General features: G+C 42.6%; 1 protein-coding gene across 3 annotated transcripts in view; it reads right to left on the bottom strand.

The window, feature by feature from the left end:
* LOC119783566 (leucine-rich repeat and fibronectin type-III domain-containing protein 2) overlaps positions 1–13,794 on the bottom strand; it is a 239,042-nt gene extending 225,248 nt beyond the window's left edge. For 2 of the 3 annotated variants that reach the window (XR_005280817.1, XM_038285155.1), the window contains exon 1: positions 13,041–13,793. The gene's annotated coding sequence lies outside the window, so the exon portion shown is untranslated. Of the gene's footprint in view, positions 1–13,040 lie in introns of all 3 variants that reach the window. The other variant, XM_038285156.1, reaches the window with a different exon arrangement.
* Positions 13,795–25,994: the final 12,200 nt, after the last annotated feature.

Here is a 25,994-nt window from a genome sequence, read left to right on the forward strand (position 1 = left end):
GATAGATAGATAGATAGATAGATAGATAGATAGATAGATAGATAGATAGATAGATAGATAGATAGATAGATAGATAGATAGATAGATAGATAGATAGATAGATTGATAGATTGATAGATTGATAGATAGATAGCATGGCAGTCAAATAAGAAAGTCTATACATGTAAAATGATTTGCAAGTTCTATCCAGTCTGCTGTGAAGAATGTCTTACATTTGCTTCACATATTCACAGCCTCACCTCTAACACCGTTGGGATACAACTGAAACCACATAAAATGCAAACTATAGACAGTATTGACTCTGAAAAGGCTTTATGGTTGCTGCTTTCAGTTTTAGCAAGTAGGAAGCTTCAGATCCCACACTCAAGTCTTTGGAGGCAGACTGAGTAACAAAAAAAGAAAATAAAAAAAGCAGCAGGCTTTTTATGCTGAAAACTTCCAGTTCAAATCATAATTTTCAAAACCTCCTTCTGGTGTTTTTTTTTTCTCCTTAGGATTCTGAAAACATAAATAGGTCTATTTATTGAAAAAAATATTTTGAATTTCCTTAAAGCAAATGGAATTCATAAACTGTTAGCCAAAATAATCATTTTAACAATAATAATACACAATAGGTTGAAAAAATTACAATAGGCATGATAAAAAAGGGGGTGGGGGGTGGGGGGGGGCCCTCTTGGATTGCACAAACATTCTGCAGAACTGTAACATAATGTAATCTGGAATTAATGCAAAATAAAGTTTTGTGAAACAATGTTCTCAGTTGCAAAAGAACCTAAAGCTCTTGTTTTTTTTTACCAATATAAAATAATGCACAGGCTTCTTCCAACACTTCTTAAAGAGAGTTATAGCTGCTGTTATGTCAGAGTTTCCTTGGTTGGTTTTTGATCTGCACTTAATCTTCCTTCTGATTGCAGGAGGTTTAGATGCACATGTAATTTTTTTCTGTCCTAAAGATGTGGTTTGTCCAATGATGTAGAATAAAGTCTCTGAGAATCCTTTGAAAAGAACCATGTTTAAATTGAAGATAAAGTCTAACTAAACCTAATGCAAGAAAATAACCTTGAAAAAGTTATGAACATTCAGGGTGCTCAACCTATCCGGGCTAAAACTTGTTGTTCATCGTAAAGCCCTTTGTTCAAATATCAGGATACAATTATGATGCATTCAACCCCACTTATGATTTAAAGGATTGTATTGAGGTTTAGTTTGTGAAATTAGTGCATGCTTCTATTTATAACTTTCTTTAATTTCTGAATGATTCTGTAAGTCAGTGTTTTGGTCATCAAACGACCTTAGCTGTATCCAGATGCTCATCAGCAGTTTTCACAATGAAAAATGAAATTAAAGCTTTATTGAACTGAATATAAACTCCGTAAGATAGTTTGGAAGGGAGAAAAGGTGTTGCTAAAAGACCAGAATTATTTAATATGGAGGGCATGTGAATAAGAACAAAACCAAAGGAAAAGTCAAGAATACAGGAATCTGAAGGAAAATAGAAGGAAACTTACTTTAACAAAATGAATTAATAAATTAGAGGGGGAAGCAGATAATAGATACAATTTAGCAACTGATAGCACCTTGCAAGATTACCTATTCCTCTTAAACTATTTTACATTTGATTTCACCACAAAGATTCAACTTTTTTATCAAGATTATATTCAACTGACCAGAAAATATAATGTTAATCATGTTTGTGAATGAAAGGATGGAAAACAAGAACTGAAAGGAAACATGGTTTCAAATTATTTTTGCAGACAATATAAAAGCTGTGGAGAAAAAAAAAAATGACAGGCCTCTTTAAGTGAATAAATTGCAAATCCATCTATCCAGCCCAGCTGGACCATCTGTGAAGGTCAGTTTTCAAATCATGCCACAGATTCTCAATTTGAATTAGATATCTTCTTGAAAAATGTCCCTTTGAAAAACTTTATGAATATTCTTTAGTCAAAAAGTTCCTACCGTAGCTTTGACTAAAGGTTCAGTGTTGTACTCGCTCTACATCCCAGTCTTAATTGCGCAGCATTTAGTTCCATCTATCTGATCCTAAACACTCATTAAGTAGCTTCTCCATCCCTCCAAACGAAAGGAGCCACCATCTTGTTGAATAGAAGGTATTTCTGTTGGAAGCTGGAGAAGTACCTCTCTTCTCCAGCAGAGTCCGCTGTGGATCCTCCTGAGCAGAGCCCTCTGCACAGCTGCTGCTCGTTACCATCATCAGGAGGACCCTCTACTTAAGCTGTCTTCAGACCTTGCCTCAACGCCGCAGTGTTGAGCCAGTTGGTTAGCACCTAAGCCCTGAACCTCTGAGAACTTTGCTTGCTCTGAGATCCTGACAGGATCCTAATCTTGTCTCTGTTTTTCCAGGAAAATCTGATCCTCCTTCGTGAAGCTCTGGAAGAACTTAACCCACCGAGCCTGCCCTCAGAGCCAAACCTGAAGACTTCCCCTGGATTCTCTTGCAGCTCTGGACCAAGAGCTGGAGATCCTAAGTCAAGGTCAGCTACCTTTCAGAAGCAAGACGCTGAAGCAGCTAACGGACTCAGCTAATCAGACTCTCTCCAGTTCCAACAACCTTCCTCTCCAAGATCCATTCAAGGACCCACAAGACTCCGGTGAACCCGTTTGCCCAGGACCATAACCAGAACATACTATCGTTGGATTGTCTTCAATAAACTCTGTTAACTTTTCATCTGTTTCCTGTGTCGTGGTGTTCTGCATAATTGGGTCACATTAGTGTACCGATCATGACAGAACACTGCGGCCAAACACAAGGCCCAGCAGATCACTTCACCCGCCACTTGGAAGAGCAGGCGGCCCAACTAAATGGACATGCCCTGGCCTTACGTGAGCTAAACACCCGCATTGAAATGCAGAACCAGGTAATTCAAGGCTATGCTAATTACTTTAATAGTGCTAACGCCATACCGGCAGCGCAACCATTTCCGGGTCCAGTTCCACCTCCGCGGTCACCAGCAGTGACGTCATCAGAGTTCCGCCCAAGCCTCCCTGAAAAATTCTCCGGTAATATGAAGGATTGCAGAGGATTTTTATTTCAGTGCAGATTATTGTTCCAGAACTCTCCCAACAGTTTTTCGACGGACTTTAAGAAAATAACCTTTATTCTCTCTCAACTAACAGGAAGAGCTTTGGAGTGGGCCCAGGCCAGATTCCCCTCAGATGAAAGTCTCAACTGCCGATACTCTGATTTCATTTCTGAGTTCTCCCAGATTTTTAATCAAGAAACTGATCAAACAATTGACTCTCGTGCTCTTTTCAGTATTAAGCAGGGAAACTCATCTGTGGCTGATTTTTCGATCAACTTCCGGGTTAAGGCAGCGGCTTCCGGATGGAATCAAAGTGCTCTGAAGGGAGCTTATTTCATGGCCTTAAATGAGAATATTAAAGACGAACTGGCAACTCTCGACGAGCCAGCCTCCCTTGAGGATCTAATCAAACTGACAATTAGATTGGACAACAGAATTAGAGCCAGAAGCAGCTCCAAGTTAAGAAATTCTGGGTCTCATGCCTCTACATCTGCTTCAAATATTATGACTGTTTCTTCTCCTCCCACAGGGCGACCTAAAGCCCAGTCCCTCCCTCTGCCTGTTCAGGCTTCACATTCTGATGGTATGGAGGTCGAACCTATGCAGGTGGGACACACTCGGCTTACTCCTGAGGAGAGGCAAAGACGTTTTTTGAGCAGACTTTGCATCTATTGTGGTGAAAGTGGACATTTCATTGCTTCCTGCCCGGCTAAATCAAAAGGCAGGGCCCGCCAGAGGATCTGAGGAGTCTGGCGGGCCAAACCAACTCTAAGAAATCTCCTCGATTGATGCTTCCTGCCACTTTGTTTTGTGATAATCAGAACCTCTCCTTTTCTGCCTTTATTTACTCAGGCTGTGAACGGAACCTCATAGACTCTAACCTTGTTCAACAGTTGATGATTGAAACTGTTCCCCTTTCTCAACCTCTCCGTGTCTCTGCCATTGATGGGAAAAATCTCCACCAAGTTACTCATCAAACTCAACCCCTCGAGCTCCTCCTCTCAGGTAACCATCGTGAAACTATCACATTTTTTGTCATTCCCTCCGCATGTTCCCCGTTGGTGCTCGGATTCGAATGGCTGGAGAAACACAATCCACGCATTAATTGGACCGAACGTCACGTGGAAGCATGGTCTACGTCATGCCATGAGACTTGTCTTCGGTCGGCAGCCCCCGTGGTGGGGCCTCCTAGAGGGGGGGAGGAGATGGACTCCCCTGACCTATCTTCAGTCCCCTTTGAGTACCATGACTTGGCCCCGGTCTTCAGTAAGGTCAGTGCTACGTCCCTTCCACCACATAGACCATATGACTGTGCAATTGAGTTGTTACCTGGAGCACCGTTACCCAGCAGCCGTTTATACAACATCTCCAAACCAGAACGAGAGACAATGGAGAAGTATATTAACGAGTCTTTAGCTGCTGGAATTATTCGTCCGTCCTCTTCTCCTTTGGGTGCTGGTTTCTTTTTTGTTGGCAAGAAGGATGGTTCATTAAGACCATGCATTGACTACAGAGGGTTGAACCAAATCACTATAAAGAATAAGTACCCTCTACCTCTCCTAGCCTCAGCTTTTGAACCAGTTCAGGGGGCAACAGTCTTCACCAAACTGGATCTGAGAAACGCATATCATCTCCTCAGAATCAGAGAAGGTGATGAATGGAAGACTGCTTTCAAGACACCATTAGGTCAGTTCGAGTACCTGGTGATGCCTTTTGGTTTAACTAACGCCCCCGCCTGCTTTCAAGCACTAGTGAATGATGTTCTCAGAGATTTTTTAAATGTGTTTGTCTTTGTCTATATAGACGACATACTCATTTATTCACGGAACTTAACTGATCACAAGAAACATGTCCGCCTGGTGTTACAGAGGCTACTGGAGAACAAGTTATTCGTCAAGGCAGAAAAATGTGAATTCCACCAACCATCAGTGACCTTTTTGGGGTTTGTGCTCGAGGGCGGGCAGGTTAAGCCTGCTGAGGACAAGATAAAGGCGGTATTGGACTGGCCGATTCCTGAAACTCGAAAACAGCTTCAAAGGTTTTTGGGGTTCGCCAATTTTTACCGTCGTTTCATTAGAAATTATAGCCAGACGGCTCAACCTCTGACCTCTTTAACTTCGGTTAAGAGGAATTTTCAATGGACTCCCGAAGCTCAGTCTGCTTTTGACAAACTGAAATCTTTGTTTTCCAGAGCACCGGTGTTAATTCAGCCTGACCCTTCTAAACAGTTCATCCTCGAGGTTGATGCTTCGGATTCTGGCGTCGGAGCCGTCCTTTCCCAGAGACTCGACTCAGATCAAAAGATTCATCCATGTGCTTTTTTCTCCCGCAGACTCTCATCAGCAGAACAGAACTACGGTGTTGGAGATCGAGAACTATTAGCCATTAAGTTGGCGTTGGAGGAGTGGAGACACTGGTTAGAGGGAGCTGAGCACCCGGTTCTAGTCTGGACTGACCACAAGAACCTTGCTAGCATCCAGTCTGCCAAACAGGCCAATCCTCGTCAATCCAGGTGGTCCATTTTCTTCTCCAGATTTAATCTCGTTATCTCCTACAGACCCGGATCAAAGAATGTGAAACCAGACTCCCTCTCGCGCCTATACTCCGTCGATCAACCCGAGACTCCAGAGCCAGTCCTCCCGGCCTCTTGTACTGTGGGAGTCGTGAACTGGGAGATCTCCGATCTCATTAACTCCGCCCTGGCCACGGAACCCGACCCAGGTAACGGTCCGGCTAACAGAACTTATGCCCCGTCTTCCGTCAGGTCCAGGCTCATTCAATGGATGCACACTGCCAAATTCTCGGCTCACCCTGGAGTCAGTAGAACCATCGCTCTCATCACCAGACGCTTCTGGTGGCCCACTCTCCACAGGGACGTAAAGGAATATGTGCTGGCCTGCCCCATTTGTGCTAGAAACAAGGCCTCGCATCAGCCACCCTCTGGTCTGCTTCAACCTCTTCCGATCCCTTCACGTCCATGGTCCCACATTGCCATAGATTTCGTCACTGGTCTCCCCGTCTCTCGAGGTATGTCCACAATACTCACCATCGTTGACCGTTTTTCCAAGTCCTGTCATTTAGTCCCTCTCAGGAAGCTCCCCTCGGCGTTCCAGACTGCTCAGCTTCTCGTGAAACACGTCTTCAGATTACATGGCATTCCCCAGGAAATCCTATCAGACCGTGGTCCTCAATTTATCTCACAAGTTTGGAAAGCCTTCTGTTCAGCTCTGGGTTGTAAGTCTGCTTTGACTTCAGGTTATCATCCACAATCCAACGGTCAGACCGAGCGCATGAACCAGCACCTTGAATCCACCCTCCGCTGCCTAACTTCCAACAACCCCACCGACTGGAGCCAGTATCTCCCTTGGATTGAGTACGCCCATAACTCCCAGAGATCCGCTTCCACCGGCCAGTCACCATTTCAGGTCAGTCATGGATACCAACCACCACTTTTTCCCGCAGATGAAAAGGAGATATCAGTCAGGACGATCAACCAACACATCCGCCGCTGTCAAAGGGTTTGGAAGGAAACCATCACCACTCTCAACAGATCATCAGAAACCTCCAAACGTTTTGCCGACTCTAAGAGACGTCCCGCTCCTGAGTACACCATCGGACAGGAGGTATGGCTGTCTACCCGGGACATTCCCCTCAAGGGAATGTCTCGGAAACTGTCTCCCAGATTCATCGGTCCGTTTAAGGTTTCCCAGGTCATCAGTCCCTCCGCAGTCCGTCTCCAGCTACCTCCGAGTCTACGCATCCATCCCACCTTTCATGTGTCTCAGGTCAAGCCCGTAGTCTCTAGCCCTCTGTGCCCGCCATCCGACTCCCCACCACCCGCCCTGGAAGTCGATGGTCACCCTGCATTCACCGTCCGTCGCATCGTGGACTCCCGTCGGCGAGGTCGCGGCTGGCAGTACCTCGTCGACTGGGAGGGCTACGGACCTGAAGACCGTCAGTGGGTTCCCGGCTCTTACATCCTCGATCCTTCCCTGATCGAGGAGTATGAGCGTTCCTGCCCATCTACTTCCTCCGGACCGCCAAGGGGCGGTCGTTGAGGGGGGGGGTACTGTTGGAAGCTGGAGAAGTACCTCTCTTCTCCAGCAGAGTCCGCTGTGGATCCTCCTGAGCAGAGCCCTCTGCACAGCTGCTGCTCGTTACCATCATCAGGAGGACCCTCTACTTAAGCTGTCTTCAGACCTTGCCTCAACGCCGCAGTGTTGAGCCAGTTGGTTAGCACCTAAGCCCTGAACCTCTGAGAACTTTGCTTGCTCTGAGATCCTGACAGGATCCTAATCTTGTCTCTGTTTTTCCAGGAAAATCTGATCCTCCTTCGTGAAGCTCTGGAAGAACTTAACCCACCGAGCCTGCCCTCAGAGCCAAACCTGAAGACTTCCCCTGGATTCTCTTGCAGCTCTGGACCAAGAGCTGGAGATCCTAAGTCAAGGTCAGCTACCTTTCAGAAGCAAGACGCTGAAGCAGCTAACGGACTCAGCTAATCAGACTCTCTCCAGTTCCAACAACCTTCCTCTCCAAGATCCATTCAAGGACCCACAAGACTCCGGTGAACCCGTTTGCCCAGGACCATAACCAGAACATACTATCGTTGGATTGTCTTCAATAAACTCTGTTAACTTTTCATCTGTTTCCTGTGTCGTGGTGTTCTGCATAATTGGGTCACATTAGTGTACCGATCATGACAATTTCATGTGTTCTGGGTAATATACTTTCCAACCCTGCATCTGCACAGGCCAAACGTTTCAGTTATTGTTTAAGTTATTATAGGTGCAAAGCTATTGCAGCTATGTTGGACTCATTTTAATTCCAAGTGAAGGATTGAACAGTGGACTATTACTAAGATGGTAAAATACTGGGATATAGTTTTACAGACTAAGCCTGCTGTATGTGTTTTTTCAACTGTTATCTGTCTGGTGGATTCGTTGCTCTCCATCCTGTTTGTTCATTGGTGTTCCTAACAACCCTCTAAGGCCTTAACAGTACAACTATGTTTATACTGAGATTAAATTACACCCAAATGGATCTCATTTATTCATTAGATGAAGTTTGATTGCACTCAGTGGTTCTATCAGGGTAAAGAGTGAAAGCAATCTGCCACGCTTTTAATTCTTTTAATAAGAAATTCAAATTAGTTCATTTTTACTTCAAGTATGTTGTTTCTTGCATTTAATTTTAAATTCAATTATGATAAACCATACAAAACATTGTAAAGGTAATTGGAACAAATATTAAGAGAATCTTACTTTTATGAATACTTTTTCAAAGGCATTGTGAAATTTTTATGGGTTGGATGGTGGTAAAAAAAAAATTGTATCATAGAGGTTTAAATGTGGGGTAAATAAAAACAATTGCATTTGATGGTTCAACCCTGGTAGCCAATTCTGCACATAACTCTGCCACAGCTGGGCCACAGTAGTGTGACAGAAACACAAACCAGAGACCAACTTGGTGACAATAGCAGCGATAATACAACAGGAAAATGTGTCCCTGTAATTCATGGCAATTTGAGATGAGGGAGCGTTAGAAAAATGCTCTGCAGATGTGTACTATTCCCAGATGAGCTCTACTGCAAATCCATTATTTCTCTCTGCATCAAACATATTCAACTGGCCTCGTGTCAGATCCTTACAACCTTTCATTTGGATTTACTGTAGTATTTTTAATCCCTTTAACAAAAAACTGCCAAGAAAGGTGGGTGAAGATGTGCATCTCTTTGGGGTTTAAGGCTAAATCCCAAGATGTGCCTCTCTTAGCTTCTGAACCGCAATTATCTCCTCCATGTGGCACTCCTCACGGGCAAGAACTGAATGCAGATTAATCTCCTTCAAACTTTAGCAAACTGCCTCCTCTACATTTTCTTGCTACGTGTCCCTTTTGATTACAAAACAACAACTATCCAATGTTCATCAGGAGTCTTCTGTGCACAGTGAGCTGCTCCCTGAGGTAAAACTGCCCTACTTTTCCCACTGTCCTCTACATCCATCTGCAGCACCCCTAAATTGTGTTCGCCTGCAGTCGCAGGTTATCTCATCTGTCAAAGCAGCCCTATCAATTTCAGTGAGCAGCCTCAACAGAAGGCATTAGCCCTCCAGCGTCATCCTGGCGTCTAGCTTTGAGAGACAATAAACGCCACTGATACGGCCATATCAGATGAGCAGAGCTGACACTAATGTTGTGACTATTTGTGGTGAGCTGCCTGAATAACAATGAATACAGAGGAAGAATTAATTAATGTCTCGCTTATGTAGCTCGATGGTTAAAACAATGTGATTATCTACTTTAAGGGGAAAATAGCTTCATTTAGTTAGCTGAAACTCAAACATTTGAATTGTCAAATTGGCTGTTTGCTTATTTTTATTTCTTTTTTATTTATTTCAATTTTTTGGAAATATTGAACATGTAATAAAACTGAAATGAATTAAGCTTAAAGTCTTTAGTTATGCTCAAAGTGAAAACCTCCCCTAGATTATTATTTTAATAAAACTAAACAAATTAAAGTCCAGCTTTAAAATTCAACATGGGTTTTCCTGGAAAATGTTTTGAAGACAAATATACGTCCTCCCTTATTAATCCCAAACTGTTTTATATATATATATATATATATATATATATATATATATATATATATATATATATATATATATATATATATATATATATATATATATATATATATATATATATATATATATATATATATAGAAACAATCTGAAAATTGAGCTATGGTGGGGAAACTTTCATCATATTAAGATCTTAAATTTGTATTTCTACAGTATGATCAGAGTTGAATCTATCCAGGTGAAGTTTCAATTGTTCCCTCACCACACACCCCTAAGTGTGTGTTTAGTTGTGTATCTCTGCCTTGCCCTACTATAGACTGGCTACATGTCTACAGTGTACCCCGCCTTTCACCCGGAGACTGCTGGAGATTGGCACGAGCCTGATATGTGCTAAAAGATGGATGCTTTTACTTTGTAAAACAAATATTTTTAAAAAAATTTTATACATTTTAAATGCTTGACATTTAACTTGAAATAAAAGATCAAATTAGAGTCACCAATAAACCAAACAGTCATGTTTCTGAGAGTGGGAGGAGCCAGAGGAAAGCTGGATTACCTTGAGAAAACCCAAACATGCAGAGAGAGAACACGAAAAGTCTATGCAGAAAGACCTTAAGCCAGGAATCAAACCAGGATGTTCTTCAACAGAGCTAAAAACTGCTTTGCATGTAACGTGTCAAATTTTAGGATCTAAAAAGTTCCTACATGCCTGATTTCTTCTAAACTCCAAATGTGTTTTTTAGTCAATTGCTGAATTAATTTGACATCATTTTTACAAAGTAAGGTAGCCTATATAAGATGTAACTATATATCCTGTAACTATGTATTAAGCAAAAAACAGTCATATTCTTAACTGTAAGGTTTAAATGCAAACTATACATCTGCAAAGGACAAGCTCACAACACTATAGCTTTTACTAGGTAGCGCAAAAATTACTACATACCCAAAAGTTAGATATCTAAAAATTTGAACTGGTTTTCAGATGTATGCTGAAACTTTTAAATACCGTAAAATGCGTTATTATTTAGCTGTAATACATTCCTAATATCAACTGTATTTACAATTTTGAAAGTAAAGCATTTAACCTCTAGCACAACATGTAAGGAATATTTTCCCCTTTAAAGCTTTTATTGACCCATACTGGTTTTTTCAATACCTGACATGAAGTTTGTAGATATACTGTACTGCAACTGATGAGTGAGTTTTCTACGTGTAACTAAGAAACCTTTAAAACAACTGTTTCACAATTAAAATCGCATTTACCAGCCATCCTAGTATTTCAGACATGAAAGGCTGAGAAGTTTTAAGTGACTAGAAACTCTAATTTTCAGGATGTTCTGAATAACTTTTAGCATGCAAGATGATCATTAGTACCTGCAAAGCAAGATATTTGTTAACAGCCATAAAAGGTCAAAATATATCAAACTATTGCTGCAAACTCAATGTTACCTCTGCATATCGATAAAACCAGTTCTCAGACAAACACTTTAAGTGAAGTTTTATGCTAATGTAAAATTTTGCAGTTACACCTGTAAAAATTGCGAAAAAGATTGAAATCCATGTTTGCATGACTTATTCTTGTCAATGGCTTGTTCTGCAAATAAGCCATTGGCCTCAATTATATACATATTTAACATATATGATGGATGGCTCAAGTCATTTCTCTTTGAAAGCACATCACACTTGTAAACGTCATATTGGCACTACATGGCCAAGTTTTCAAATCCCTTTGAACAGAACTGAATGTTTCTACTGCATTTGCACCATATTCTTCTGATCACTGCTGCACTTTATAAATGGAAATGTTCATTTCACTGCTGTAAGCTACTTATTCTCAATTGAAAAGGTGTATGCATTGAAATTTCGTTTTGTATACACTGGATACAAAATAACAATAAAGTTTGTCTTAGTCTAAGTTATGTGTACGAGTAGCCTAAAGTTAATATTTAGTAGTAAAGAAAACAAAATATTGTCAAATAAGTAAAGTAAAACCAATTTCACTATGACGTTTTTAAAGAGGGAATTTCTTTTAATGTTTAGCGAAAACCAACCAATGAAACAAAAACAATTAACATGATGAAAAATATATCAAAGTTTCCTTGCTACTTAAAAATGGGAGAAGGAATGGTGATTCAATGGCTACAAAACACAAACACTGGTCCTCATTTTTTGTTTAAAATATATGGTCAAATACTCAGTGGGAATTTGCTTACTTTTCTTGTGAACATATTAAATAGCAACGCCAGGGTGGATCAGCTTAAGCACATGCTATAGCCGATATAAATCAGGCCGATGAGATTAATCTCCTGGACTGGAGATGGTAAAAAAAAAAAAAGCTCCCTGCTACACTTTCAGATGAGCTACATCTCTGCTCTCCTCACCCTTCTATTGAGGGGCCTTTATTAAAATAAAATGCTTCAACTCTGCAAATGACCACACACGATATATATATATATATATATATATATATATATATATATATATATATATATATATATATATATATATATATATATATATATATATATATATATATATATATATATATATATATATATATATATAAATATATATGCGCCACTTAGTCATTACGCTGTTGGAATGCGGGTGTGACTTTGCTTGAAACTGCTTAAAATATGATGTAGAATTAGATATGGTGTAAACAGCCGTGTAAGTGTGGAGCAAACGCCGCACTGTGGGAGTGGAAACGCTGCTGCCTCCTGCAGCAGTTAGACTGGTGTGCGCTGTCCGTGGTGCTGAACTACATGCACAGCCCGACCGGCTGCTCTCCACCTCCGGACACGGATTTCTCACTGCGACTCCACGACTGCCATGTAATCCACAAGGGGGAGGTGATTAAAGAAGGTGATGGCATTAGTGCCTCATGGCGGCCATAGAGTCTCCTAACCTCAAACATATACAGACGTATATAAATAGCTGCGTTTGCGCGGAGACATATAAGGCAATATTTTCTTAAGATGTGCAGAGAGACTCACAATAAAAACCTTTTCTTTTGCTCGCTGTTTTGTTTTAACACAGCAGCCCATTTGTTCAACTTAAATGGAGTTTAATACGCAGCTCTTGGAATCAAAAGGGAACATTTTGGAGAGAAAAATCTCCCAATGTTTTAAACGTAAAACACAACTTCTCTTTTCTGTTCAGCTGTATATTTTAAATGAATCCAACGCCAAAGCGACAGCTTTAGCAGCTCTTCGCTGATCGAGTTACTTTCTGTGTGAGCTGTAATTGTCCGGAGTCTGAGCAACCCTTCATTCAATAAACAACCAGCCTCACCTTTATGTAGGCTTCTGCACAAATGTAAAATGGCTCATTAGAATCAGAGAGCATCCAAAAGATGAACAACATGAAAAAAAAAGGCAGATCTTATCACTGATGACATTTGGTATGATTTCCTACCTTTACCGCCGGATAATGATCCATTATGTTCCAACCGCAGCTTCCCAAAGAACTCCTTTTTTTCTCCCAGATTTGAACGTTACAGCCGCTCCCTTCCCATTCTTCACTAATTCCAGAAGAACCGCAAAACCAGCCGCCAGCCGAAGCACATATCGCTCCTTCTCTCGCTCTATTCCTCCTCACACCAGCAGATGCTGCGTTAAACCTGCGCTCTTCTAGCCGGAAGCCAAGCTGCGACATGCAGGGAGCATTTTTGGTTTGTTTGTTCGTTGTTTTTATTTTTATTTTTTGGAAAACTAAACACCTCACCACAAATTTCTATGTAATTCCTCGTTGGAAAAGTGGCTATATTTCCTCAAATAGGTTTCCCCCCCGAATCTTCTCGTTAATCGAGTCCTTTTTTCTTTCTTTTTTTTTTTTGTAGTGGTTGGAATATCCAAAGTATTTATCCGAATAAAAAGTGGGATTTCTTGCAGAAAAAATAACAGAAAATCCAAAACAACAGAGTTAGGTGTTTTAATATGTTGTTGGTCCGGAGAGCAAGTAGGCTACATTCACAGGGGTTAAGTCTCTGCCATGGAAAGGCTGCAATAGAGCAGCGAGAAACCCTAGATGGCACAAACACCATGGAGCATCCCGGAGCCCACCGAAAGGAAGGCCAGCGGGGGCGTCAGAGGAGCAGGTCAGCCAGAAGCGCGGCTCCTGTGCGCAATCTCTCACACAGTATCGAAATTGGGGCGTTGAATGTGCTTAATGACCCACTTTGGCAACATGCGCAGGGAACGCCGAGCCGTCTGCAACGGATTAAGGACCTACCTGGGATTATTTTGTGATAAGCGCAGCTTTAGACTATCAGAGCTGCTGGCAAGGATGGACTTTGACTATATGTGTCAGTGCGGGCAAATGTGTTTAGGTGGAGTTTATGGGACATTTCTACATGAGAAATAAATTCCTATTTCTACAACATTTCCCTAAACTTTCCCCTTCCTGGTTCCAGAACCATAGACTCCAGTCTATTTAATGAAACCTTTTTAATAGAACACACAGTTGTTTATTATATTCACAATAAAAAATCTGAAGCGTGTGTTTGTAGTCAACATCCTTATTTTCTGACACATGACTAAATTATATTGCTGAATATGATTTTTATGTTTAACGGTGCTGAGGGGTTTACATAATTTTGGAGAAAATTCAGAAGGTCCAAAAAACTCCAAAATGAGTGCAATGAGCTAAAAATGAGAACATCTAATTCAAAAATGAAGATTAGCTAACAGGAAAATGTCACTTATAAACTGACACAAAAAAAAACACATGCAAAGAAATAGTGAATAGTGAGACAAATTAGAAAAGCTGCATTAGTAAAAAGTGGAGTCATGCTGCAAACCCAAACCTTACAGCAAACAATTTACCTAAACAAACAAAACATGCAAAATATTATACTGCAAGTAGCAAAAAAATATATATATATAACTGCATGTCAAGAACAGCTGCAGACTAGCGCTACACAATGTTAGGGCTTGAGCCCACTTTGGAAGATGGTCATCAACTAACATAAGACCAGACCCTTAGTAAAGGCATAAATGGGATACCAAGAAAGAATATGTTTTAAAATGTTTAAGAGGGAAAACCTACATTTTCTTTCTCCCATCCTGATGGCTTCCCATTAATGTGTTTGCTAAGGATCTGATCCTATGCATTCATTATAGTAATGCCCATGTTCTGTTCTCATATGAGCCCTGCTCTGGAGCATTGCCATTCTGCAACTAGTTTGCAACTTAATTTGCAGTTGTTTTATTACTTGTCATGCTTCCCTTAGCAAATGTTTTCTGTGTTTAGTTAATTCATGTATTTGCAGCAGGTATTGCGTTTGCTGCATGTTTCCACTTTGCTGCTCCTTTTTTTTTTTCCTTTGCAGAATTTTTACTTTTCATGTGTTTTTGTGTTTGCCTAATTTTCTACTTAGTTGGTCTAACTTTTGAGTTTGCTTCTCTTATTTTTGAGTTTGAAGGACCTTTTGAATTTACTCTGAAATAATGTATCTATATAAAAAAACATAAGATAACTGATTACATTTAGCAAAAATCAGTTACTTCAACACTAGTGGGGAATTTATGGAAATCAAATAAATTTGGACATTTTCCTAAGTTGCTTGAAGAATAAAAGGGTGCTTGAAAGTGACTTCACAGTGGAAACATCTGGGACATACGGGCATCTGAAAATGTATTTACACTAAATGCACTAATATCTCAGGGTGATTTTTTATACTTCAAACTGTAGCTCCTGATTTTAGCTCCTTTCCCTTCACCTTTCAAAGGGTCAACAATAAGGAAACTAATGGCTAGGAAAGAACCTTCAGACTGTTGTACAGAATGTGGACCAGTTTTATACTTCCTGACATCATTACACAACAAACACACACATGAATGATGCCAATCAAATTGGGAGTACATCCCTGCTGTCATTCATTAGCTCATGGACATAATCAAAGTATTTTTCAGCACTGAGCTTTTCTGCCGAGCTCTGAACACCAAAGACTAAAATGTTGTAGATTGAAAAAAAACAAAAAAACAATTAATTTAATTTGGCGCCTTTCTTAGTGTGAGTTTTTTTAGGTTGAAAGGAAAGCTAGACATTATTTTAAAACCATACCTCAAAAGATTGATTAAAAAACATAAAAGTAATAAAACAGGCCTGGAAAAAACTCTGGTCCGCCTAGAAAAGACTGAAAATAATGTCAGGATGTGTCTACAGTCCTGTATGAGTGGGCCAATATATAAGGTTACAGGTGTGATATTCTCTGAGAAATCAAACAGCTAAATATGACAATATAATAAAAATGCTTCCTTGATTCATTAAAACATTACTGTGCATGAAGTGCAGTTATGTTTTTTTTTCTTTTACTTTAGTTTGAAGCACTTGCAGATGGGCTACAAGATTTTCTATGAATATTATTTTGTATTTTCATTAGTATTTTTTTTATAATTATTAGTATTACCTCCATCACAATGGCTTTGAACCTTAACGTTCTTTTACAGCCACTCTAACTGCCTTTGGAACAGGCACTGTTAATGGTTGGACCCAAACCAGTTTGCACGTCTTAACATTTTCACCGTAATCTTTGTAGTTCACCTGCATGTCCACTTACGTGCCATTTAGGTTCTTTTATTTGGATTCTATGAAGATCAAGCCTATTTAGTCACCAAGTTCATGCTTATGGCCTGTTGTAAATGTAAAGGAGCAGAAAATGCATTTCAAGCACTTTAATTAGCAAACTATGTGACCAAAGCAGCTCCTTTTTAACTTTTAAAAGTTCATTTGTATTCATTAAGCTGTTTGTTCCCCCAGTATTATCTACCAAACATCTGAGGCCTTCACAGTGGTTCTGGAATATGTTGAGATTGTTTTACACACCAATAGACTCTATTGACTAATCATGTGACTTTAGGAGCCAGGTGGTTGCATTGGATTTTATTTATGAGAATCTTAGAAAGGTACACCATCTATATGATATTATTTCCAATAGGCCTTTCCTGGTATATAAATTAATAATGATTAAGAATTCACAAACGTAAGGCTAAGGTAGGTTTTTGGGGAGGGGGTCGTTACTGGAGGGCCACACCTTCTGATGACGTCCCCCACCCCAATTTTATTTTGCATTTTAGACACTTCCATCTACATCATTTTCACAACACACATCTATGTAGGGCATTTTCGGGGGGTGGGGGTCAGGGCCACCGGGGGGGGGGCTTATTTTATGGGCCTCACCACGGTCGGCCTCCTCCTTCCCCTCTCGCATCTAGACATTGAGGGTTGAGGGTTGTCGAAGGGGGGGGGGTGTGCTGGCACCGTCTATCTCCTGGAGGGGGGGTGGAGTGTGCCGGACACCCCCTCTTGGTACTCCCAGTTTTAATTGCATCTGAGAGCAACACGCAACAACACCACATTCGAGCGGGCGCAGGGAGGATCGGGGTCTTCTCACACCCCTGTTCTCCGGCTGCCGCCTGGAGTCTGGGGCCTGGAGGAAGAGCGGGCCACCTGGTCCGTGGTTTTGGCTGGGGCTGGCTGCGGGGCCTAGGTGGCCTGCTGGTGGCGGGGCTGTCACCTCTGCTCTCCCCAAAGAAGGTTGGATGGAGGGGGTTGAAGGTTTTTTTTTTTTTTCCTCTTTCTTTTCGGGGGGGGGGGCGGTTCTGGTTGGGTGGCCGGCGCGGGATGGGTGGGCCCCGGTCCCGGGGGGGGCTCTTGCTGGGGGTGGTCCGGTCCGTGTGCGGGGTGGGGGGCCGGGCTTGAAGCAGGAAAGAGATGGGTTGGTGTGGCGGTGTCGCCGCTCCCCTCCCCTCACATCCGGATTTTAGGTTCACTTATGGGGTCATCCGATAGTCCCGGGACCGACCACCGGTGTCACCGGGTTTTTGGTCCTGGTATTATTGGATGTGAGTGTTATGTGTGAATGTGTGTCCGCGTTGTTATTTTCTTTATTTATTATTACTATTATTTTATTCAATTTTTTTTTTTTTCCTGTGGTACGAGTGGGGGCACTAGGGAGGGAAGGCATGATTGAGATGGTGTGTTTTTTTTTCTTTCCCAGGTTGGGGTCTCAACCGCACCCTCTCCCAAATACATCTCAAGTCTCCGCTAAGTGCGGAGCCCATTCCCCCCGTCCTGCTCTCCCTCCGCTGGCTGGCGTCGGGGCTCACCGGTGCACTGGTGGAGCTGGGGGTGGATGCCCGGGGGACTGCTGGCTCATTCCTGGCGGCCTCTCCGCTGGCCCCGGCCGGCCGGGGCTTTGCTGGGGCTCCTGTCTGGGGATCGGGTGCCCTTGGGGCCTCGGATCCCTGGGGCCTGGGACTGGATCCGCTTCGGGGTGGGGCTGGGTGTTGTTCGGGGATTTTCGGGGTCGGTGCCGGTGCCTTCGCTACGATGCCGGTTCCTGGGCGGTGTTTCTTTCCTATGCCGGTTCTGTGGTATCGGTTCGGGGGGGGGGGAGCTGCGCGGCATGGTGGGGTGCGGGTCTTGGGTCCTGTTTTGGGCTCCGGTTTTTCCGCTCGCACTTCTCCTCTTGCCTATTTATTTTAATTGTAATTATTAATTAATTTATTTATTTACCTATTTATTTATGTTTTTTTTTTTTTTTTTCTTTGGGGGGTTTGGCATGTCTGTTTTCTCGGGGGGCGGGCGGGCCTGCTGGGTGGGGGTCCTGCTGGCGGCGCGCCGCTGGTGTGTGGGGGTCCGGGCGGCTCCGGCGGGGGTAGTGTTGGGGGGCCGGTCTGGGCGGGCTGGCTGCGCTGGCTGGGTATTCGGGTGGGTTTTCCCTCCTGGAGGCATGGCGGGGCTGCTCTGTTCCCGCTGATCGCGGCGGGTGGGGCTGCGGGGCGGGTGGGGGCCTGGAGTGGCTATGGCCGGCGCGTGGTGGGGGGCCGGGGCGGCGGAGCTGCTCTGGCCGCGTGTCAGGGCCTGGTGCGGGCTGCGGGGGGGGGCGGCGGACGTGGCTGGGCTGCTTTGGCTTCGTCCGGTGGGGGGGCGGCGCGGTTCGCTCCGCTCTGGCTTTGTGCTGCCCCTCGGGCTGCTGGAGGGGGTGGTTGCGCCGGCTGCGGTCTGCTCTTCTTGCGGTTTTGCGCCGGGCGGCTTTTCTGCTCTCGGGCTGATTCTGTGCGCGGTGTGTTTCGTTGCGCGCTGTTGGCATCGGTCTTGGTGGGGTGGGGCTGCGCTTTTGGCCGGGGGGGCGTTTTGGGGGGGTCCCGCGGCGCTCGTGGCCGGTTTGCGGCGGATGCGCATGGGCCCCGGCCGGGGGCGGGGCCGCCTGAGTGTTTTCCTGGGTGGTGCGGTCGCGGTGGGTGTTGCGGCCGGTCGCCGGGGCTTGGTGCGGGGGGGCGGGGCGTGTTTCGGTGCTCTGTGGGGCTGGGGCGTTTCGGTCGGCGCCGTGGGGGGGCTGGTGTTCGGTGCCCGGCCCTACTTCGGGGTGGCCGGCTGCCGGCGGGGCCCGCGGACTCGTCCCCACGGCTCCCCGGGGCGCCGGCATGGCGGTGGCTGGGGGGCTTCTTCGTGGCTGTCTCTCCTCCTGCCTTGGTGAGGTCTGGTTTCCGGGGCTGGCCCCGCCTTGGTGCCTTCGCTTCTGGGGTCCCCTTGGGCACCTGGGGCTTTGGGTCTCCCGGCGCTGGACTCAGTGCTCTGGGGGGGGCGCCTCTCCGGCTCTCCACAACCACTATTGAGCATTTTTTCTATGGTTAAAACTTTACATGCACAAGTTCACCCTCACAAACAACTACAGGTGCTAGGCTTCAGGTACCTAGAGATTCACTTCCAAACAGAAACCCCACATTCATATCTTCAGGTAACACAGAGTACATGTCAGACTTAATAATATTACTTTAGCGATAGTTTCAAGGTGTTTGCTTTATTGTATATCTGGTACCGTGTCTTTTGGATGTGCTGTTCTTTTTTCTTTTTTTTTTTTTTCTCCATCTCATTACAGGTGTTGAAGCAGACTGAAAATGTTTTGTCATTGTCTCCTTCCTATCTCCTCTTTCTTTCATCTTTTGTCCTGTTTTTTTCTTTTTCCTTCTTCTGTTTTTCTGCTCTACTTACATTGCAGTGTCCATATGAACTGTAAAACTCCCTGCATAATTATAATAAAGCAATTTATATACATGAAACAAGTGGAGCGGTATGGCAATTGCGATACCGCTACACTTGTGAAAGTAAAATCTGTTGGGCTCCTTTTGGCATCAAGACAATTATTCTTATTGCCACCTTGCCAGACAGGACACTGTAATAAAAAAAAAAAAAAAAAAAGAATTCACAAACGTTTTTCCATGGACCCTTCTGTCTTTTTTTCTTTTCATCTCCCTTTGTGTTGGTCTATCACATACAATTCTAACTAATTACATTGTAATTTGAGCTTCTAATAAGAGAAAATTTTGAAAAGATATCTAAGTCTTAATTCTTTAGTGAGGCTGTGTAATATTAAAAACAGCCACTTAATCAAATAGGCATGCATACATAGTTTAATCTGGAACAAAAGCTTACAAACTCAATGCTTTGAATACTTTCAATTTGGGATCATAGCAAATGCAAAGTTCATGCTACAGCACTTCATTAGAGATTGATTTAACTCGACTGAAGTCATGGTGCAAAAAATGCTTTGATATGGTGAGTTTGATGCAGAGACTGTGACATGATTTATGCTACGCTCACACCGCAAGCAGCAGAGGCTGCATCTGCAGCTAGTTTTCATGCAAAGTCAATGTTTTATGTGCATTAAGGTGCAGCAAAAGGCCTCACAGTGCATTTTGAGCAGGAGCAGCGCATCTCAGCAGCTGAAGCAGCGCATCATGAGCGTAAAGGCATCTGACGCACCTGATGTGCTTCAGAAGCAGCAGCAGCTGGAAAAATTTTACTTTTGCTGCTCGACGCACCACATCAACCAATCAGAGAAGATGATCTGGGAGCTGGCAGGGAGAGAGACACAGCACTGTCAAAATATTGTCAAGTCAATTGATTCTGGCACAGTTTGTATCCTCTTTTCAATACAAAACATTTGCACATGGATTTCCAACGGAAATGAAAATAATGCTCAATGTTTTAGGCAGTGGGTGCTGATGAAGAATTATTGTCTTTGGCAGATTTGCACTAATCATAAATCTAAAAAAATTTTTTTTTCCAAAAATGCACAATAATTGGCTGCTCAGTGGCACAGTGGGCAGGACTGCTGCATGGCAACAAGAAGGTACCGGGTTTGAATCCCAGCCAGGGGTGTTTCAGCATGGAGCTTGCATGATCTCCCTGAGCATGTGTGGGTTCTCTCTGGGTACTCTGGCTTCCTCCCACAGTCCAAAAACATGACTGTTAGGTTAATTGGCTTCTCTATATTCCCTTTAGGTGTGTGTGTGTGATGAATGGTTGTTTGTCCTCTCTGTTGCCCTGCGATGGACTGGCGACCTGTCCTGGATGGACCCCGCCTCTTGCCCGTGGACAGCTGGAGATTGGCACCAGCACCCCAACTGGGATAAGAGTTACAGAAAAGGGATATATGGTAATGTACAATACTAAACAAAACACATTGACAATAGTGAGAAAAAAAATGATCACAGCCTTTGTGATCCCTGATAGATCTGTGTGACAACCCCAATGCATTGAAAATGTACATATGTTCCCTTTTTCCATTCAACCTTTAGGGAGGTTTTGTAAGTTGTCCGCAACACAGGGACTTTTACATACTGCATAATCACCACTGTTAACAATTTAATAAGGATGAAATTCAAATGAATAAAACAGCTGGACTTCAGTTAAGGATGTTTTATTTTCATCTGAAGAGCTTTCCAAGTTTATAACTAGCAGGCATGTGGACATGCAAAGTAGAGTTCTAAAAAACAGTTATATAGGATCTCAGATTTAGTGTCTATTATTTTACATTACTTTTGCAATCAATTCCATAAATACGGCAAACAAGGAAAGACTAAAAGGATAGCCCTGCCAAAAACCTGTCTGAAAGTAAACTTGTGCATGATACCTCCATTTATTTACTTTCTCAAAACAAAATTATTGCATTGACAGAATAAAATATTCCCATTACACACATAAAATGCCTATTCTTCATCTATACAAAATGCTTTTGTTTCATTTCTTACTGATGTGGCAACACGAGTGGGTAAAGCTGCTACTCTGCCCTTCAAAGCAGGGTAGACAGCGGGTGTCACAGCGCCACCCTGGGAATTGCGCCCAAGGAAATAGATATAAGTTTGTACCCAAGGAGAACAAGACTTATTTTAATGCAAAAAATTTATTATTTTTTCTCTTTTTAAAAAAACAGTAAAATTCAATGGAGCACAATAGGAAAGGGAGTGCAGTGCTGGGGCCTACCAGCAGGGGGGAGGGCAATCCAAACTTGTGAATAAACCCTAAATCTGTGAAGAAATCCCAACACCGGTCACTCGCACAGCACACTGGTCCAGTCCCTCTGGATGCACCCCCCCACTGCCTTCAGCTCCCAGCCTGGAAACAAAAGGGTGGGGTTGAACAAAGCAAATACAAAACAGAAAGAAAGAAACTACAATTTACACATGGGTGCTAAAATGAGGTTACCCTCTGATACAGCCAGTTATTAAAATCAGCAGTTTGATCAAATAGTCTGAAAAAAACACAGCAGTCACACCCAGCCAAGCTGGAGGCAAAAACAAAGCAAAAACAAAGCAGCAGGGCTTCCAGCGAGCTGCAGCAGCTTCAGACCTGAAATTAAGTTAGATTAATAGCTGTTTTTGGGAACATGGCACAAGGCAGAGGAAACCATTGTCACCTACCAGAGCTGGATGACTCCACCTCAACCAGAGAGCCTCCTCCGGCCCCACAGAGGGAGGATCCACTTGTCAATACAAGCTATGTACTAACAATTTTTATTTTGTGATGGTGACCTGCATGGGTGCAGAGCAATACAGGTACATACCCTTTTTATGTTGCCAAGTAGCATTGGGAAGAGTAAATTACTTCCACATCCCAGTATATTCAGGAGGCTGCAGCTTCTGAATTTAAACAACTTGAATTAGCCAACTCAAATTGAGATTTTTACAGAAAGAGAAACATTACTTACTATTTCAGATTTTGAGTTTGACCACTGCAAATTAACCAAGAAGACATTCAACTGAAATGTGACCAAATGCAGGCATGAAGAGAGAAGGCTAGGGAGTCTGCCTTTATGCTCCCACCCACTCAGGTGATTAGGTGCCAGGTGTCTTCAATCCTGAAGCAGGCTTCATCCTGCTACACTCACTTTTATTAAGTGCTCACCTTATGTTAACTTGAATTTGCATTATCGATGCATACAGTTAACAGTGTAGTCCAAGGTTGGTATTGCTTTTGGGAGGAATGGACTCCACTGTTTTCTCTATAGCGGTCTTTAGTTTTACTAAGATGATGATGGTCTGCACTTACATAGAAAATAGAAACATAAAAGTAGAGGTGATTTTGTGTTCCTAAATGTTTTGTAATACTCCACTGAACATTTGTTTGTGTCTGGCATCATATGTGTGTGTTGTTTTTACATGTTTTTCTTTATCTAATTAATGTTTATCCTTTATGTGCTTAGTTCGCTCATCATTTTACCTCCCAATATCGGCTCTTAGAGAGCCACCACACTCAAGCAGTTGACAACCATATCCGTAACCTTTATTTCAATCCCCGTACAACATGACAATAAAAACATTTCTAACCCCAGGGCAGCCTATCACTGTGACATTTACTACTGCTTTGGCTGTGTCCCAGCTTGTGATGGTTGTAGATTTTGATTTAATTTCTACATTTCAGGACATCCAAGTACCTGCAGTGACTTGGATCTTTGACCCCACAAAAAACATAGAAAAGTAGTCAAGTCTGGAGAGCAGTTTATGTGAATGCATGAAGAATACAAACCGTTTCTCTTCAGTGTGGTTTTCTGCAAATATCTATCCTCCTTTCCTTTAGCAAGAGCTTCTGCGTCATACTTTATCTCCAGATTCACAAGAAGATTCTGCAGTTGTACATTTCAATTTCAGCCATAAATTAGGGCACCTCTACTCTTCGGTAATCTTTTAATTGTTTTCTGGTGATCTGAAAACAAAGAGCAATACTGATGATGGTCATGGAGTTAAGATACAAGACATACCTGTCTTTGTCTACAATTTTCACATTACTTGAAAGGTTTTTAATTACACCTTTTGCATGTCTTGTTTGAATAAGTGGTGTCTACAAGTCCTTATAACAAAATAAGAATATAGTCAACAAGTTTTATTTATTCATTAATTTTTTTATGAATTTATAAATATAAGTTAATTACACATACAGTAAAATATTCTGAGGCTGTTATTCTTGTAGTTATGTTGATTATGATGCACAGACAAAGAAAAGCCGAAGTTCATAGTCTCTGAAATGTTAACTATTGTGTCACAGCCTAATCATTTAATCAAACCCTAGAAAGCTTTCCTGGGTCTCAAATGGTTTCTCAGTCTGAGTTGGTGAATTACTTTCTGTTGGGAGATTGCTAATTTGACTGATGGTTTAACAATTCTGGCTCTCTAGCACTCAAAAGATATGGAAGTTATTTCTCCAGGACCTTGTATCTAAAACTGTTTATTTGCAAAAAGAGAATTTTGTTTATTCGTGGTTATGAGATGCAGGTCTTTAGCCTTTGTACCACATTCCTCGATTAAGATTCAGTATCTTATCCATAAAGGAAGGTTTCCCATATGTAATTTAACAGAGCAAAGGCTTTGAAACTAGCTGCGCATCTCACCAGTAAAAAGGCTAATGAACCACACCATGTTTGACTCAGCATTAACAAATACTGTATGTCTTAAAGGTCATTTTGACTTAAGCCCAGAATCCAGGTTTCTCATAAGTCATTGAAATTATTCTGAACAAGATTTTTCCGACTGCAGTTTACTTTTAACAGATAAAAAAGGTAAATGTGAAGAAAAGAAAAAGACACATCTGTCAAGGGCTGTTTTATTAAGTTCACGACCAAACTATTAAAATAAAACTGCAAACAAAGGACTGGAAATAAACTGAGATGGTTCACATGCTAAAATAGAGCTACACGGTATGAAAACAGACACATTTACTCACATTTAATGGCAGGCATTAAAATATTTCGGCAATAAACACACAAAAACTGCTTTGACGAGTTATTCTCAGTTTCAAAAGGAATGCATTGTGTGGTGTGATGAAATTTGCCCTTCACACGAGTCCCTTTTTATTTTCTTCTATTCCCTATCCTTAAAACTATTGCAAAACATGAGATAATGACGAGACCTTTTAATTAATACTTTGAATCTTAACAGATTGCCAGAGTTCATAGTCTTCCACCAAAAGGTTAGAGCAGCAGGTACATGTGCAAGCATCCAATCAAATAAACTCATAGTACAGCTGTTCTGTCCTCGTCTGCACTCTGATTGCCAGTCACTCTTCTTCTTCTGCAGAGCTTTATGTTATGTTACTTGGTGGGCTCCCTTTGACCTGCTCCATGTGGATTTTGTGCTGGTGCTGGACTTTTATCAGCTTGCTCAACAATATGTCCAGCTGCCAGGCTGCAGCCACACAGTTTGATAATGCACCTCTGATACGTTTTTATCACATGGGGGGAAAAAAAATGTGTAGCTAGCTGCATGTTGCCAGTTGTGGTGTGGGCCTCTTATGTCGAATTGTTCTGCAAACATCTTGTGTTTGGCTGTTGTGGACATAGTAACCTGGGGATGAGGGAGGTGATTAGTGTCATGGTTGGTTTAGGAAATAAACCCACATGCAGAAAACCACTGGAGACTGGGTAAAAGTTCAACAGAGTTTATTAAAGGTTTGAACATGAACTGGATTCTGGAAACAGGTCCGGGCAGGATTCTCAGGCGTCTGCAGAGACGGATAGTTTGATTAGCCAAGTTAACTGATGAGTTGTTGAGTTTTCTGATATTTCTGAAAATACCTTGACAAGGTTCATGCTTTCTTCTCTGAGAGAGGGAACCGGTTGGGTCCAGAGACTGTTGGTTCAGCAGAGTGTTCAGCAGCAGCAGCGTCTAGCTTCTGACTGTTTAGTGTCAGACCTTGGTTTGAGTGATAAGCTCTTTCCCTGAGAGCAGCAGGTGGATTCCAAAGTGAGATCTTCAGGTTTGGCTCTCTTGGGCAGGCAGGCAGGTAACAGGCTAAGCTCATCCAGAGCTTCACACAAGAGACAGGTCTCCTAGGGGCGAGAAGACAGAGGCAGGTTAGAATTGGGTTTCTCTTTTGAGGCAAAGGTTCTAGTAGTTATCAGAGGCTCAAGTTTGCTAACTAAACTTGGTCAACACTGCGGCATTAAAGGAAGGTCTGGCAGCTGCTTATATAGGCAGGTCTCCTGATGGGCTGATGGACGTCAGCTGTGCTGGAGGGCTCCAGCCCAGGAGATCCACAGCGCACTCTGCTGGAGAAGGTGTAGAATCTCCAGATCCCAACAATTAGGGG

Source organism: Cyprinodon tularosa, unplaced genomic scaffold (genome assembly GCF_016077235.1).
Source record: "Cyprinodon tularosa strain WSP-4 unplaced genomic scaffold, ASM1607723v1 ctg207, whole genome shotgun sequence".
Taxonomy (NCBI): Eukaryota; Metazoa; Chordata; class Actinopteri; order Cyprinodontiformes; family Cyprinodontidae; genus Cyprinodon; species Cyprinodon tularosa.